The sequence below is a fragment of the Aythya ferina genome (assembly GCF_964211825.1).
Source record: "Aythya ferina genome assembly, chromosome: 3".
In the NCBI taxonomy this organism is placed as follows: Eukaryota; Metazoa; Chordata; class Aves; order Anseriformes; family Anatidae; genus Aythya; species Aythya ferina.
Window position 1 is genome coordinate 50184913 of NC_140298.1, and position 19007 is coordinate 50203919.

A 19007-nucleotide genomic window follows, 5' to 3' on the forward strand; every position below is an offset into this window, starting at 1 on the left:
TAGATGATCTTTAGGGTCTTTTTCAACCCAGGCCATTCTATGACCCTGATTCCCTCCTCTAGAAGCTGTAAGTTTTTGCGTGAAACTTCAAAAGGTGATACTTAGGCTTTTCTGAAAAGCATTCAGTTCAATTGGGGATGAACCACTGATAACCCTCAGGCTTATCACATAGAACAGAGAAATTCATAAAAGTCTCAGATCACAAAAGGGAAACACTACAAGGCATCTATTCTTAATAACAGTATATCTATAAAACCAAGAGACATGCATGTCCCCAGCGAGTATGGGATCAATACAATGTTTTTTTTTGTATTTTTATTTAACTGCTCAGAGCTGACTGGTGACTGTCTGGTACCACCAGTTTTCTACACACATACCTTTGCCTAACCTTTCTGCAGAGTTGAGCGCTACTCCAAATACTAGCAGCTCCAATGGTTGCTGATGAAGCCTTAATCTCCAAGGTCTACTATGGCAGCACCAAGAAACTGCCTTCTGTACCTATCACAGGTTTGGAGACAGGCCTCTTCACAAGTTCTCTGGAAAAAAAAAAAAAAAAAAAAAAAAAGTCTGAATCGCCTCTTCTGTCCTTCAAAAAGAAGTCTCCATGCACAGATTTGAAGGAGAGAATCCATATTGCTCAATAAATAATAAACAGTAGAATTTGAAATCCATTAAAAGTACCAACAGACTAAGTTCTGACTTCCTTGTTGTACTACAAATTAAAGTCCTACTCCATCACCCCAGGAAAGTTATCAATATTGAACACTAGTATCGAGCTCCTCAACTCCATTATATTTGAGTGCTTTCGTTCTCATCTCACAGTATGCCATCAGTATTCCTTTAACAAATTACGTAGGGTCCTGCATTATGGAAAAAGCTGAGTCCCCTGTACTCCCAGAACTCCATGTACATTATTAGCATACATCGTGATTATGTCTGGTCCTGATCTGTTCTGTATTCCAGAAGTGCACTGGTAGTCATTACTGAGAACACAGCACACCTGCACTTTTGTATAAACAGGAATTGATTCAAAGGTAGTAGATTCATCTTCAGGCACTGGAGAGTTATCATGGAAGCTACCTAGTGTAAAAGAAAACCAAGGGCAAAAGATACTTTTGTTGTCTAAGAGATCATAGTGTATTTGTAGCTACCCATCAGTGGGATCCCTAGGAGCAACCACAAACAAAAAAATGAGATGAGAGTGTTTTTCTCCAACTACCTTATTCAAAAAGATTCAAAACCCTTGGATCTATACAATTTGAAAATATAATTATGAAGTTTGTGGTTGAACGTCTTCAATTACTGCTTGCCCAGTATAATTTTCTCATATACAACCTAATCACTTTATTGGGTAATTTATTCAGAATTGTCACTGAAATGTGGAGTTCAATTTCTAACATTTATGGATAGGCAAGGACTGCAAGCAATTACAGCTGCTGCATTTGCAAGTTCTCACACACCATTACTGACAAGTCAGCACTAGCTTGGGATTGCAGGCTTTCTAGGAAGCAAGGAAAAAGAAGTTCCTAGAAATCACCCTTCCCTGATGACAGGAATTACTACTTGAATTCTCTCACTCAGTCCCTGAGAAAACTGATGTTCTCCTTCAGGAATTCTCATGTTGCAATTAACTCTGTACATGCAATTTCTTTTTTTAAGGAAAAAAAAAAAAAGTCTATGTGGGCTAAGAATTACTGGAAGGAAGCAAATCCAAATGCCTTCTATTTATGAAGTCTGAGGGCTGACTAAAAATTGACCATATTTTCAAAATATTTTATCTGGATATACTAGTACTATGTAGTAGTAGCAGCACGAGTTCTTGGGAAGAGAAGACAACCTGCTCCTTTGGATCATTCCTTTCTTTCGTATAATAATAATAAAAAAAAAAAAAAGAAAAAAGTAAACAACCAGCAAAAACAACAACACACTACTTTTCCCATTTGGGTGGCAGCCAAATGAGTGGGGGCTATTTTTGACTCATTCTTTGTTAATGTTATAGCCAAATGCCTCTCATAAGTGTCTACCTGTCTGTCTCTCTCTTTCTCATGGCTATAGAAGATACTCTTCTCAACACAACTCGATTCAAGCCTAGAATATTTCTTGTAAATAGTAAAGAGATTTTTGTATGATCTTCTCTTGTAGATTCTTTGATTTCTAGAAGGCCAAAACCACTTCCAGTATCAAGTTACTTTTCTTCAACTGTTTATGCCACTAATGTATTTTCACTGTTTTCCATTTAGTAACTACATTCTTCAGGAAACCAAGCATATCCTGCATCTTTGTATGGACCACTGACTCAATGGGAGGTTTAGAACTTCACAACATTCTTCATACCCTTTAGATGAAAAGTCAGAACAGAGTAGTCCATTTTAACATGAACAGTAAAAAGCTGCTTCTGAATTTGAGATGCTAAGAAGCTACCTAGCTCAGGATGGACCTGACACAGTTCCCTTAATGCTCAACCTCATGCATTGCTCCAAGCAGCAGTCACAACTTGCCTCAGTTCATCAAACGCAGCCATTTCAACATTTTGAAGGTTGTATGCTGACAATGAGATTAGGTGATAGACTGTACCTATCAAGTGACAAACACCCTTCCAACAGATCTTTAGGATGTTTTCTGCTCTCTGATCTGGTAGAAATAACCTGAATAGAAGTCCTTTCCTCCCCACAAAACTACAGTGACAAATGTTTCTCTGCTGGACTTGGAGAGCCCACATAGACTAGAGTTAAATGCAATTCTCACATACATGGAAAGGATGTAGAACTCACTACAGTTCAAACACTTGTGTGGAGGTCTAACTGCTGATTTACAAAATGCCTGCTCACCTCTTGGCAGATAATACAATGGCTGCCATTTGTGTGAACTGGGTGGGATGAGTACTCCTCTGCACCACAGGAGACAGTTATGAAATTGGTTATGGAACTGATGCAAACATCAGATTATGCTCACAGCAGTTCATCTGCTGGGACAACAAAATACATTGGCAGGCAATCAGCACAGACATTTTTCGACAGAGTGAAGTGGAACAAAGTGGGCAATTCATGATTCATTCATTGATTCAATTGATCTTTGAGGAGAAGGATTATTTGTCTGTGAACCTATTTGTGGCAGACAAGAACAAGAAATGTAGATTTTTTTTTATTCCAGAGGAGATTGCAGGCCAAGTTCCCTTGGATGATTACTCATACCTTGGACATGCCAAAAGGATTGCTTTATCTGCTAATTCTTGTCTGGGTACAAGAGAAAGACAAGCAATCAGATTGAGTGCAGCCAAAGTCACAGAATTACATAATCACTCAGGCTGGAAGGTAGCTCAGGAACTTCAGAACTTGTCTTCATCATGAACTTTTTCTCAAGACCAATTTTAGTTTTGATTATTTTATATGAGATGGCATGGAGCCCTCATTTTCTCATATCAGTTAGCAAAACACTTTGGGCTATGTACTTGATTGTTTCTATCCTTTGCAGAAAGCATTAATGCTTTTCTACTGAGAGCTGATGTGAGTAGTTTTCAGAACGTCTAAGGCTATGTTGTGTACTGGGCAAATTAAATCCAGCAGATGTTATTAGAACTCATTCTGCTGTGTCAGAGGTGTCCATAGGTGCTTCTCTGAGAAAATTCCTTTAATCCTATAAAGCTCTCTCACACAGTACCTCATATAGCAATAGAATCAAGCTATTGACATATCATAACTTCTTCAAGATCTATTGTACTTTATGTATCCTGACTCACCCTTCCTAACCACTGCTTTGGATTTCTATCATACTTTTATACTCTGGAGTAGAGAAGCAGCTGAAGTTCTTTTTTTATGTTCTCAGTATGAGGCAGGAGATCTAAGCTTCATCGCACAGAAGGGGTCAAAACTCTCTGATCTCAATCTCTTGGGCACCTATAATGAAGCATATTAAGTACAACTTATCTGAAAGAACTATGGCTGCTACACTTTTTAGTCAAGGCTTTTTTAAAGCAGATAAGACAGGAGAGCTGGAGGCTTATATTATTTCCCAGACAAAGTAACAGATGGCTTTTAAGGTTTAAAGAGGAGGAAGTTTAATAATGTCCATATATGTGATAAATCATAGGCATAATTAAGAGAAGACATTACCTGAAGTCAGGTTTTTGTTCATTTGCTCCCAGCTTATTTTTTGAAGAAAGTAGCTTCATTTATCCAATATTCTATATTTCTAAAAATTTTAACCAGGCTGTCAATCAAAATAGAATCACAATATCTATTTTTCTTTGTTTGGAATCCATAAAAAAATGAGATCATCATCAAATAAAGGAAAAGAATAGTATATGTATGCACCTGTAACAGTACAGAAGACAGTTTACAGAACATATTTGTACTATAGTGGGATATCACAAAAGTTTTCTCACTCTAATATTTACACGTACATTTCCCATTGTGGATTTTAACAGTCAAAGTTCCCACTTCTGGGATTAAAACAGTCCTCAGGTAGGCTTGTGGCATTCAGCCTTCTCCATTACATGAGTAAACCGATGGAGCTGCAAAGGAACAGGACATATGAATCATGCTCCCTGGTGCCTCCTCTGTGCTCTTGTCTGCTGTGCCTGAAGAGTGACAGGGGCACTCCTGGCTGCTCAGACTGTCACAGATGCTTTGAACTTGTATCTGCAGTGTCGGGAGGACAAAAGGGCGCAATTAAAATTAATTGACTTTTTCCTAGAAATCAATTTTTTTGTGCAGTTCACACATCAGACCAATTACCCTAGATATAAGCATTTAACCAAATCTGTAAATAAACCTGATGAAATAATAACAGTAACTGATCAGAAAACAAGGCCAGCTGCCTTCTGTCAGCCCTCCTGGTATTTTATTAGATTGTTTCTTCCCTTTTCTCATTTACCTGGAGGTGGAAAGTTGTTAAACTCAGCTAGCAGTTTTACAGGTTTTCATTACTGGCATTCATTACTCCATAAATACTGGTGCAAAGGAGATACAGCAGGATCTAATGTGTAGGTGTGCACCCATCCACTCACACGTCTGGCTGCAGCCCAGAGAGACTCTTTGTGCACAAGGATATTTGCTGAAAAATAGGCAATAGAATTCTTAAAATGAACAAGGTCCTCTTAATAGATCTTGGGTGAACTGTGGTGTAAAGAACAATAAATTATGAGCTGGAGTATTAAAACGTGAACCATAAAAATTACAAGTCTTCCTACTAGAATAAACTATACTCATATCCATAAGGAGAATAATCTGATGGAAGATGCATGCTCCAAAGAGTAGTGCTGCCAGAACAACCTGCTGCTTTTCCACTCATACTGGGAGGACCTGGGAAGTGAAGAACTCTGCCAGTGTGGAACTAGGGAAAAATAATGAAAACGGCTTCTTGAGCTAGGCTGGGCTACTGACTGAGCCAGAGAGGGCTACTGCAGCACAGCAAGGTGTGAGATGATGATTTCCAGAGGTATCTTTCAGCTTGGATTTTTATGATTTGTATAGTAGAAAGTAACTTTGGAGGAACCTGCAAGTTCAAACCTTTAATTTAGTTCTTGGTTCAAACTTAGCTTTACAGGGACAGAAACTTAGGGCTATTCCCTTCAAAGCAAAAGTACTCTATGCAGCATGCTATGCAGTGTGTCGTCTACTTTCTGAAAAAGCCAGTTTGTTCTGCCTGTTTTTCCAGGCTTATTTTGTCTAGGAGTTCACATCACAAGGACCAGTTTTCTTATGAAATGCCAGGTACTTTAGTAATTTGGGTTTGGCTGGGCTAGATAGACCTTTTTTTGCTGCATTGTCATATCTGACTACACTGAGGAAAAAAGGAGGTGCACTAAAATAAATGCTTTTGAAATTCTTTCAGATCTGAAAGACCAGCTTCTGTTTTTTTTTTTTTTTTAAATGCATGAATAAAGATTAGGCCCACTTATTTTGTCTTCTGATTTGCTTAGCTCTAGTTCGCTACTAATCAGTGCTGCATTGTCCTTGTGCAGACGTCACTCAGAAGCTTCTAATCTTAGCTTTGCTTTAAAATGAATTTTTTTCTGTGATACGGTACTTAAACACAACTCTGGGCATATGTCCAGTCAGCTTGTTAAGGGCAAAATATAGTGGATCTTTGCGATCTGTGTGACTAATGCACTGCATATTGCAAGAGTTGCAAGGAAATATCTGGATATCTCTACCAGGCATTTGAAACCCACCCTTAATTTAAAAAGAAAACTGTGAGTGTGCTCTGCTAAATTATAATATGATCCAGCTAGGTTCTGGTTAGGGTAGCTGAGGCCACTTTGTTCATCCCCAGTGCCAGAGCAGCTGCAGCAGCTGCCTGTGATCGCAGGAAACAAGAGCAGTCTCTGAGAGCAACTGTGGCTGCAGGGCTGCAGCCTTGTCTGGGTGGGCAGCAGTTACTTAGCACATGTGAAGTCCACACATCAGCATGCAACACTGTGGTCCTAGGAAGCCAGTCCCACAAACAAGAGGTTTCTTGTGTGAAGAAATGGTGTATTTAAAATAAAATAAAAAAATAATCAGTAAATGCGGGGAATTTAGTGATACACATTGGTGTTCACATTAATTTATTCATGGTAAGTTAATGATGGTGTTCTTAATACCACCTTAATGTTAAGAACAGAAATGAGGAAAAAGTGTTTTTTTTTTCTTCATGGTAATAATAAAAGAAAAAAGAAAACCACTAGTACTGGCTAATGAGAGATATGCTGTGGGAAAGGGGCAGAAAGTACAATGGAAAGGGCTCAGGGTTTGAGATAAGGACAGGGAGATCACTCAACAATTATTGTGACAGGCAAAATGGACACAGCAGAGGGAAATTAATATAATTTAATACTATCAAGCTAGAGCAGTGAGAAACAAAAAACAACCAGAAACACTGTCGCCCATCCACCCTCCTCTACCTCCTCTACTTGAGCGGCACAGGAGAATGGGGAATGGGGGCTGTGATCAGCCCCTAACACTGATAAATATTAGGTACCTCTCCTGACTGTTCTTCAGACTCACACAGAACCACTGGAATTTAAATTAGGAAAAGTTCTGTTAGGCCAGCCACTCTGTGCCTGCCAGCCACAGAGTCTCCTACCATGTATGAAGTACTTCGCCCAATGTTAACATGTATTATTGACCCACACCTTTGACAGTCTGAGGATCTCATGCCCATATACTGACAACTGGAAACTAAAACTTAGTTATTTACAGGTCTAGATCAATGAACTCAGAATAGTTTGTGCAATTTTTTTTTTCTGTTTTGCCATCTCCATGTCAGATTGGAGCAGAGATCTTCAGAGAGAATAGGTTAAAGAATAACATGTATTTCATTATTTCATCATATTTTTCTACCCTAACGTAAAGACTGTGATTAGTAGTTTGTGCGTTGTACTGGTGTAGAATATTTAACATATAATGATACTGGATTCTTGTTTACTTCTTTGCCCTGTTCAGTAGTAATATCTTCTATGCTTTATATGAAAGTTGCTTGTTTTCTGCTCTGAGTCTGCATTTTCTGATGAACATGCTCAAAATTAGGTTCCTGAAGTGCACACTCTGAGACCTAGATAAATTGGCCTGATTTTGAAGGCACTGATCTCCCGTAATTCCCATAGAAATCAACAGCAACTAGAGAAGTTCAGGTATTAATCACATCAATTAATTAGTTGCCTGAGTATGTATTCAGGTTCCTAATTTAAGTATCCAGGATGGTTAATGTTCTGAAAGCTGCAGCACAATTACTGAGTTTTGTCTTCCTCTTGCAGATAAAGTCTCAGGCTTTGTATGAATAGCATGACACTTGAAATTTAATCAGTCCTGTTTCCTGTCCTTTTCGATTGCTCCTTCTCTGTATGCTATAATAGGATATCTGTAAGGGCATCTGACTCAACAATTTCATTGATTAATGATGAAAATCATGATTGATCTAGCCAAATAACATCAAAATCTGCAAATATTTCTTTAGATTTCTAAATGACTTTGATTTTGTGTGCTCATTCCTGCCTCCTATAAGAGTAGCAGCAAGTCATTATCTGCTAGACTTGTTCCAAATAACAGACCTGTTAAGAATAGTAGTTCTAAATATGTCTTTAATGGAGTATGCAAGTAAGGCAGCAAGGTTACATAGTTACATAGTTACCTGAGGGAGAGGGGAAAACTGAAGGTTGTTTTTCCTTTTTTTTTTTTTTTTTTTTTTTTTTAAATCGTTTCTCCATGGGTCATTTAGAAAATATTCTCTGTAGAATCCTGCCTGTGTCAGGATCCAGGATGGCAATAGAGGAAGAAGTTAGCTGAGCAATTTGTAAAGAAAGCAAGAAAAGCAGATGCATTCAAGGTCTCTGTGATAATAACTAATCATATTAAAATGGTGCCTGAGGCTTTGAGAGCATATTGAGGGCATTCGTGGAACCCTGCAGAGTCTGAAAAAGGGGCTCAGAGACAGGTTATGGTTGGACTGGGAATGACAGAAGCAACTATAGAATATGCAGTAGGACTAACAAATTGAATTGCTGTCAAGAAACAGGACATAAGAAAATAAAAGACTTGAAACAAAACAAACAAACAAACAAAAAGCAGTCAAAGAATGTCTTGGGATGGGGGGACTGGGATGCCTGATCAGAGTATGGTCTGTTTTGGATCAGATGGGGTAAATGGCCTCCTTTCCATTCATACTGTTTGTGAATCTTCCATTAAAACAATTGTTATTGCATATGTAATATAAAATCATAGGTTGAGCTTGCCTGCTCAAATATCTTTGTCAGCATTAAATTTTAGTCAGTTAGTGAAATAATAAGATGGATTTCAGATGCTATAGCTGGATTTGAAATCAGTGTCTTTGCTGATTACATGTACAAACCATTCAATCAAGGAACAACAACAACAAAAATCTGCTTGCATATATTATTCCTGCTTATAAGATGAAATATTCATTTCTAATTAAAATAGGAGCTGAGAAATAATGACTTGCTGTAGAAGTTAAATAATAATCTTGAATAAATAATAGAACATGCTGTGGTCATTTTGCAGGCAGTTTGTATGCAGTCCAGCTTTTAAGAAAAACAAATTAATCATAATAATTATTTGTCAAGCTCTCATAATAATTACTGTCTGTCTCTAAGAAAGGCACTGGAATCACTTCAGTTTATCTCCTATGTTGCCTATTTCTCTAATAAACACGTCAATTAGTGTTATTAACAAGCACGGTGTTAATGTCCTAACTATCTGCATTAGAGCAGATTTTTTTTTAAGCCTAAACTCCTTCTAACTTGATGAATTCCCCAAGATCAGAATTGAAAGTAGAGTTTTATTGATTTCTAGTTTTAAGGCTTGGATCTGATCATTCATTCCATTTGGGTTTTGACTGTAGGTACTAATAAGCCACTATAATTTCATGCCAGATTTCTGGACAATTCCATGAGTCTTCCAGTAGTTGATCACAGTATTTTATTTGGTGATGAATGACCAGAAGGTAGAAGGGCCACATATAGATGTTTTTCTAACCATTGAGTAGGTTAAGTATCTACAGATCACTCTGTTCATGATAGAATTAATTCCAATCATCATCATTAGAAAATGCATAAAAATGAAAGTTCATTATTTTATATGCATTGTAGCAGTTGTATGTATTGTCTCAGTTTGGCTGCCACGAAACAGGTAGCACATAAATACAAAGTAATATTTCTTTTCAAACCATTTGAACTGATGCTAAAAAATCTGACTTGTGTTTACCTGGGAGTCCAAGATACAGAAATTGATTTATCTCAAATAAATACAAGTATTTTCTTCTGTCGTTTTCCAGTCTATTAATTCCAAAGTACTAGAATTAAGATAATAGCCTAAATGGGGTAATCAATAACCTTAAAAATTAACCTTCTTGTCAATTTTTGGTAATGTTCCTTCACTACTGGACATTATGTGAATTAAATTTCTCAAGCTGATTGCCTCGCAAGAACGCAGTCAGAGGTCATGAGCATGGATCCTTTTTATTTGAGGGGGGCTGGGGGGGGCTAAGGGAGCCTGTTTTTCTTTTTCCCTTCACTGAGCTATAGTCTGCACATCTATCAGTCTGTTTCATTAAGAAAAACCAGTCATCACTGCAGAGCTATTTCATGATGGTCGTTCTACTAAAAGCTAGGAACAAAGAGAAGCAGTGCAAAGATTTCCTGTTAGGTCTTTGACAGCTTATAGGAGTGGATATGTACAGTCGTGTCAGAAGAGGTTTCAAACACTGCCTTGCAGATGTGTTTAGAGGAGAAAGAATAGCAAGTCATCCTCATATGGCCATATACCCTAATTTTTTTCTTCAGTAAAATTCTTAACATCAACAGAATTTTAGCCCAGAAGGAAGAAACAGAGAGGCTTTGGGCTATACTGTCATCCCCAGCAGAAGCTTTATTAGGCTACTGAGCTTCTCTCAAGCCATCTGGTGTAAGGATTTATCTCCAGACCTGTATTTAACACCACGTGCCATATTCATTAACTTGTAGAGAAAGTTCTATTTTTTATTTTTTATTTTTTATTTTTTATTTTGTGTGTGTGTGTGTGTGTGTGTGTGTGTGTGTGACCAGGTTCTTTTAGCTCTTACTGGTAGCAACAACCTTGCCATGGGCAGCCCTCTCCTGGTGTGGCTGCTATGCAGGCAGCTCTGCTGTTAGCATGGCCCTTAGGTAGCACACTATATTTCCTTTTGAGCCCTCTCTTTTCTGCTAGCCAACACAAGAGAGGGGGCAGGCAATGCAGATTTATGGAGAAAGGGAAAAGGATCTTTTTCTCCACTGCAGGCCTGTTTTTCACTCCCCTGCCTCCCTCTCCAGTGACGCAGTGCTGGCACAGTCATGCTGCTAGCTGCTCAGAGGTCTCCAGCTTCCCCCTAGCCTTTCCCAAAGCCAAAGAAAGGCTGTAGTGCTGCACATCATCTGGAAGTGTCAGTGAATGTATAATATCTCACCCAGGCATGCTTGCCTGCTCACCCGAGCACTGTCACGTACAATCAGGCATGGCTCTACTTCCTATTTGCGTGAAGCTGCAGCCAGCCTTTGGGAAATGACAGTCTCATCTTCTGCCTAGCTTGTGTGGGTCAGTAAAGAGGAGATGTAAAAGGAAAGTTCTCTCTGCTCTCTTGGGCACAGGCACATTGGAACACGGGTTTGTCATCTCCCACAGTGTGAGCATGAGTTATGTGCATTGTCACTTGGTGTTTACATCTTAAATCTGCTTTTCCTGGAGTGATATGGCTGTGTGAGAGTCTGGATGTCCATAGAGAGAGGCAGAAAAGGCAGGGAGGGGAAGGGAACTTCAGGCTCCTGTGCCTGCTTAGCAAAGTTTGCAGACTGTGGAAGACAAATGCAGTTAGGAGATCTGTTTCCTTTTGTTTTGCTCCTAAGTTGTGTTGTGTATGGGCTGGACCTGTGAGTTCAGCATCATCTCAGGGCTGGCAGCACTGCTCAGTCCCCTGCCCAGAGCCTAGTGACTCTGAGACTCTCCTGCATCTGATTAATGAGTGAGTCAGCAGCTTGTGCAGACATTTCCCCTCATAACATTTCAGCTTCACTGTGGCACTGTTGTATTAGTGTATGCCAGCATCATTCTAGAGTCTTTGACACTAAGCTCTTAAAGCCCTGATGTGCTTACATAACGTGATATGGAGAACCAGGAAAGTAAATTTAATTAAAAATTTCCCTACTGCTTCTAACACACAGGGAGAGACAAAAGGAAGACACGTCTTTTTGAACACTGAAGGATAATGTGGCATCCTCACAAAAACAGTCAGGGAAGCTGAAGACAACAATGGTGTATAGTGTGTCTAAAAATGGGACTGATCTTTTAAAGTTTAAGTGTTAGACATCTAAACCAAAGAGGAACCTGCACCTCTTGATGGCTGAATTCTTATTTTGGTTTCCTTTAGTGACTGAGTTGATATCCGTGAAAGATACATAGGTGAAAGTAAGGAAAAAGAGACCCTCATATATTCACCAGATCAGCTTTATTCCAGGAGAAGAAAAAAGTTATTAGTTATTTGTCTAACTTTGCTGCTGCAGTCAGCATCCAGTTAATGCCTTGGCCTTTGAATTGTTTTCACTTCTCTGTAGTTTCATCTAAAACTAGTAATATACCAATCCCAATTAAAAGGCAACATTCACCAGGTGTAGCAGTAGTATGCGGGAGACCTGTAGGTTTCCTTGTGCTCAGAAAGAAAATAGCAGGGTATCTCAACTGGTAACTAATCGTATCCTAGCTTTTCAGGGAAAGAAAAAAAACATCAAATATAATTGCATGAACAGAATCTCTTTGCTTGGGGAAATACGAAACATTTGAAGAATGGAAGAGAAACCCTTCTGATTTAATGACAGCCTGAAAATGAAGTCTGCAACCCTGTGAACTCCATTTATTGCTTCACTAGTACTGTAAAATTTCCAGTGTTTATTGGTGTGTTTTCAAATCAAACCCTCACATTGTAAGATATTCCCCCTCTTTTACCTGGTGAAAGCTTCCTGTACTCTTGTCAAATGGCAGAGCCACTTGCTATTCTATTGAGAGCACTGCAGTGTTTTGTATAGATTGGTGACAGGAGGCAGTTAGGGAAAGATCCATTTTCTTAAATAATACTTCCTTCCTGACCCTTACCTGACAAGTAGTAGAGTTTCATCCAGTCAAACAAATAGTTTACATTACAATGGGAATCAATTACCTGTTTTATCTTGTGTCTTTTTGATAGCTCTTCTACCATCCTTCCTGTGTGTCCTATCAGGCAGGACCCTCTCATCTCTCTGTATTTAGCTACTTCTAGAACTTGCCTCCCTGCTGCAAACACATGGACATCAACATGGGAAGTGACCATTACACATATGGTCTGCTTTTGTTTGAAAACAATAAAAGAGCTGCTTTCTGGGGCAGAAACCATACTTGAAACAATAATTTACTCTGATAGGATTATCTGTTTTAGGTTAAATGAAACATTTATTATGGTCCGTGGCAAATTTTACAGTCTATCATTCTGTCTCATGAAAATTGCAAGTAATATTTAAATTCACATTGAAAAAAAGCCTTTTATTTTCTTATCCTATTTTTGGTTGGTGAAACAAACAAACAAAATCAGTTTTCCACAAATTTCCAGCAGTTGCATTAGCTTTACATAGAGCCACCAAGGTCATTGAGATAGTCCATTACAATAATCTAAGCAAAGCCTGCAGCCCTGATCTACAATTACCTGTTCTGATAACTCACTAACACTTACTGGCCTCTCCTTCTCAGGCAGGCAGCTACAGCTGGAATTGCCTGGCTAACAGACAGTTACTTTTGAAAACAACTTCAGATTTTTTTTTTTTTTTGTAGCTGCTTATTTGATTGTGGGCTGAAACATATGGGCATTTGGATGTTTTTGTATACAAGAAATAACTTTTATGAATCTGACTTCTTAGCTCTGACTACATTTGGACTTAATGAGAGCAGTGGAGTCAACAAATTCCTCTCTATACCACCAATAGATGAAGATTTTATTCAGATTCCATTGCCATATAATATTAATGAACAGAATGCATTTGTTTTTAAAAAGATGATATGCAGAGAAAGCCATTTAGTGTGCAGGTTGCGAACACATCATCTCTATACTAATTACATTTAGAGGCATTATAATCTTTAGTACCCATTTTGCAATGCCTTAAGGTGAATTTTGTTAAACAATTATATTGTTATCTTTGTTGTTAGATAACATAAGAGATGTTATAAATAGAATGTGAGAAAGAAAGAACTGGCAATATTTGTAAAATACCTGAACCCATAATGCCAAATGAGCTTAAATAAAAGAAGCCTTTTGCAAAAGTTATTTAATAGAATCTTAATTTGTCTCTTAATAACCTGATAAAGAACAAGATAAAATCATCCTGATAAAGAAAAAGAAAAAATATTCAGGGAATAGGTGACAAAAGAGAAATGTAGAATTAATAGCTTTTTCTCTCCTCTATGTCCAAAGATAAAGCTCTAATTAGACAGTTATGCATCCAAATAAGAGTGCCCTATTTTTTCCAAGGAGACAAATATCCTAAAATTCATCAAAAAAAAAAAAAAAAAGCCACAACCAACAACACTGAGCTAAGTCTGTTCATCACCTTTCATGTGCCATTTAGTTGCCAAAATAATATGTAGCTGCTGCTGTTGGGGACCCAGATTTGAAATGACCTAACTTTGCAGTATGTTGGCCTTCTGTCCTGCTCCCTGCAAGATTCTATGGCACAAATTTGGTGTGGTCCAAGTTTGTCAGGTCTTCTCTTATGAGACACTGCAAGATATGTGACTTCTGTTATTTGCCAAGGGCAAGTTATATCACTCACAGACTTGTACAGAGCCAGATGGTCATGTTTGCTTGGAGTCATTGGTAAGGCAGTGTATGTTGGGACTGAAAGAGAGGATGGGAAATCTGCCTCCACAATTTCTCCAACACATGGGGACATTTGCTGCAAACCTAGGTACCACTCTACCAGATCATGGAGTTACCATGATCTGCTGCCTGGCATCATGTCAGGAAAGCACTCTTCACTCTTTGGCGTGGCTTTGTGCCAGGTTGTTTTGCACACAGCCCAAGTACGGTAGATTTCTTTTTTTCATCTTCCCAGGGAAATTTAGCCCTGGTTGTACTTCCAAAATAATTTCTTTGCTTAAATGAGCACTCGTATTGAATGTAGCCCCCCACCATGCAACTGGCAATAAAGCTAAAATCTCATATGGTTTACCCACAAAACATTTCAGTCCTGGGAAGGATCACTACAATTGAAGAAGGCAGTGTATACCATCTATAAGATATTCAGCCCTCTGTCATGACTGCCAGAAAAGACGATAGCTTTGATAATAGCTAATAACTGGACTAAGAGAACAAAATATATTTTTATATGATATTAAATATTCAGCATTTGACAGTTCGTTTTGGAGTCTGAAACAAACTATAAAAATATCTGCTTATTCCAGATCAAACATTAGCATTTATAACAATTTTATTCAACAGATTTTGGCTTTTTACTCTAATCAAGAGTCATCTGTGAACAGACTGTGTTCTTTATCAAACGTGCATATTTGTTCAAAATTTACCAACTGGCTAGGTATTGATCCGATTCTCCAACCAAAATGTTTTTACATTTCTTTCCATCCCAAATTCCTTCCTGCCCTAACCTTTCTGAGGACCACAAACAAGTAATCATTCGTGCTTAATTTCTTGTTGAATATTAGTATAGGCTTTTCCTGTCTTTACCTTCTACCTTAAAGTTTACATCACTTTTAGCCCTCATTTGATAGTATATTTTTTCTTAATTTCAGTGTATCAAATGAGATTGTATGAGTACTCTCCCTGCTCTCGAGAATACTGATAGTCCCACACCTACTACACAGCAAAGGCACTAGACTATATTCATGGTTGTTTTACATTCAGCTCCTCGTAAGTACCTAGTATATGAAGATAATATTAGTTACATTTGAGGCACATTACAGTAAAAGGAAAGACTCACAATTTGTTTCTGGGAACTGTTTAAAGGAAATCATTAAAGAAATATTTGCATTGTATCCAATACAAAAATAAGTGTGAAATTCAGGACACCTGAATGCTTCAATGTCATTCCTAAAGGTAATGGCCTAATTCAAGTGATTTCAATTAATCTGGTACTAACATGACTTACAATTTTCCTTTGCTTAGTAAAAACTAAAGTCCCTTGAAAAAATAAATAAATAAGAAAGGTAGCAAAATACTTTTCTATTTTTAATGTTAATTCACCCTAGTGTTCAGGTTAGTTTTTGCAGATCAGTGATACTTTTGAGAGAGGAGAAGTTAAAGTTTCACAGTCCAGAATTCTGCTTTGCTCTTTTCAAAGATACATTAGGGGAAAAATAGTAACTTTATAGATAAGGCCCATAACAAACAATATATATTTCTCACATTTCTTAAAAAGCTGCCCTGTGAAAGTGTAATTGATCATTGATTTACTGTATTTTATCTCTGGCTAAACATAATTACATGATCTCACTTTCTTAAAAAAGCAGTTCTTACTTATTGTCATAAGTGAATTTTTACAAGCCCAAATACATGAGTATATCAATAACTTGTAATGGTGAAAATGAAATAAATTGGATTTTGCCAGCAGGAAGTTAAATTTAGATAAAGCATGACTTCTCACGGTGAATTTACTGTGAAACAGCTTATTTGCACATAGGGAATTTTATATTACTGATCTGTGGACAATTCATTACCAGATGAGGTTTCTTATGTTACTTTCCACTAGAGTGCAACTTTTTCTGCAAGTGCAGAAAGGCAGTCACCTGTGCAGTGTGGGGCTACGTTTCAAGCCTCAATGCAAGCTATTCACTCCTACTTAGTCAAAAGCAAATCCTTCCACCATCAAATATTTATTCTCTTAGGAGGTATGTATATTATATTGAAATACGAGAAACCAAATCTGTGGTTTGCTGAGGTCATACATACTTGAGGAAAATAGTCTCATTTTAAAACACAGAATCACAGAATTTCCTAGGTTGGAAGAGACCTCAAGGTCATCGAGTCCAACCTCCAACCTAACGCTAACAGCCCTCCACTAAACCATATCCCTAAGCTCTACATCTAAACGTCTTTTGAAGACTTCCAGGGATGGTGACTCCACCACTTCCCTGGGCAGCCTGTTCCAGTGCCTCACAACCCTTTCAGTGAAGAAGTTCTTCCTAACATCTAACCTAAAACTCCCCTGGCTCAACTTAAGCCCATTCCCCCTCGTCCTGTCACCAGGCACGTGGGAGAACAGGCCAACCCCCACCTCGCTACAGCCTCCCTTGAGGTACTTAAAAAGAGCGATAAGGTCACCCCTGAGCCTCCTCTTCTCCAGGCTGAACAAGCCCAGCTCCCTCAGCCGCTCCTCGTAGGACTTGTTCTCCAGGCCCCTCACCAGCTTCGTCGCCCTTCTCTGCACCCGCTCAAGCACCTCGATGTCCTTCTTGTAGCGAGGGGCCCAAAACTGAACACAGTACTCGAGGTGCGGCCTCACCAGAGCTGAGTACAGGGGGACGATCACCTCCCTAGCCCTGCTGGTCACGCTGTTCCTAATACAAGCCAGGATGCCGTTGGCCTTCTTGGCCACCTGAGCACACTGCTGGCTCATATTCAGCCGACTATCAACCATCACTCCCAGGTCCTTCTCTGCCTGGCAGCTTTCCAACCATTCCTCTCCCAGCCTGTAGCTCTGCTTGGGGTTATTGCGCCCCAGGTGCAGGACCCGGCACTTGGCCTTGTTAAACTTCATGCAGTTGACCTCAGCCCATCGGTGCAGCCTATCCAGATCCTCCTGCAGAGCTTTCCTACCCTCAAGCAGATCGACACACGCACCTAACTTGGTGTCATCTGCGAACTTACTGAGGGTGCACTCGATGCCCTCGTCCAGATCATCGATGAAGATATTAAAGAGGACCGGCCCCAGCACCGAGCCCTGGGGGACGCCACTAGTGACTGGCCTCCAACTGGACTTGGCTCCATTCACCACGACTCTTTGGGCCCGGCTATCCAGCCAGTTTCTAACCCAATGAAGCGTGCGCCAGTCCAAGCCAAGAGCAGCCAGAAAACGTTTCTACCTCTGGCAGCCGTCTGAATGTTCGTCTCAGGAGAAGTATATGGATACTGCCATTATCTCTTGAAAGGGTCACTGAAGTGTATGTTCCTCTACTTTTTTCATTAATTGAGAAATTAGGAAGGCATCTCAGATAAACTGTCAGGTAGAAAACCATTTCTACCTATCGGTCGTTTTGTGATCTCTTCAGCCGCTGGCCATCAAGAGGCTACCATGGCAGAGAACTGCAGTGCTGAGTTCAGGGGCTTTCCACCTCTCTTTCATGTCAGGATGGAGAACACATTCATTTTTCTACATTCATTTTCCTCTACAAGAAGGCAGAAGCAGTGGTAAATTCACACTGTGTTAGTCCTAAGGGACTAATCAGCAGATAAATCACACCTGGAGATAATATATTCAGGCCACACATAAACTAGTTTGGGGAACAAATGTCTAGACTATGTCATACGTACTGTAAGTGAGTAGTACATGCAGTGCCATAATGTTTGTTTCCCTGGTTAAATATTCTGTCAGTGTACATATAAGGTTTCTATTTTCACTGTGTTCTATAACATGGTTCTGAATGGGGTGTGATTTGAATGGGAGTTACGAATCTTTTCCTGCTAGGAAAGTGGCAGATATGTTGCCTCTGGGAAATATTTATCTGGCTGCTCCTTGTTTGGTGGTGCTGGCAGTGAGTGCATCTCAGTGTGAGGAGCATACGAACCCAGTCAGTCAGATTATGTGTATTTTCATAATGCTTTCTTTCTTCACCATCACAACTGCTTGCTATACTCTGCTCATCTGGAAAATAGCTACTGAAGCAGGACTTCCTTGCCCAGTTGCAACCAATGTCCTGCACAAGGTAAACCCAGCAAACAAAACCTAGAAATCCCTTTCTCCAGAATCTGTGCTAATCCCCAGATGACCTTTCTGGCAAACAAATGGAGAAGACCTCCCAAATCAGAGTCTTTTCCAATGATGAATGTAAGGATTGTCTTGATTACCTGCTTTGAAAGCCATACAATATCTACATTGGGAGAAGGAACTGTTTTTTAACTTGAAAGTTTCAGTGAACTTGTAGTTTTTCCTCTTTTCTTCATATGAAAATGACAGCTACCTTCTCCAACCTGGCTTTGAGAAGTGTCAGTTAACACCTAGTCTCTCACACATCCTACTTTCCTAGCACAGACAAGGTGTTACTTAGACAAAGTACCAGAGACTGGGTTGCAAACGCCTGTTAACACTGCGTAACGTGGGAGGCCTACAGATGACAGCATCTTGCAGTTTTGAGCATATTGAAATAGGATGACTCAGGGGAAAGGAAACAAAGCAGGGAGGTTTCTTACGCCCTCAGGACCCATGCGGTTCAGGTCCTCTGTGACTCAGGGTTGGTGCTGGCAGCATCCAGCAGCTCGTGACGGGAAACCCGGGGACGGCCCGGCCTCGGCGGGCCCTGGCTTGGAATACA

The 19007-nt window shown here is 39.4% G+C and overlaps 1 protein-coding gene across 7 annotated transcripts in view; it reads left to right on the forward strand.

The window, feature by feature from the left end:
* GRM1 (glutamate metabotropic receptor 1) overlaps positions 1-19007 on the forward strand; it is a 183125-nt gene that overhangs the window by 120668 nt on the left and 43450 nt on the right. The gene's annotated exons all lie outside the window — the stretch shown is intronic.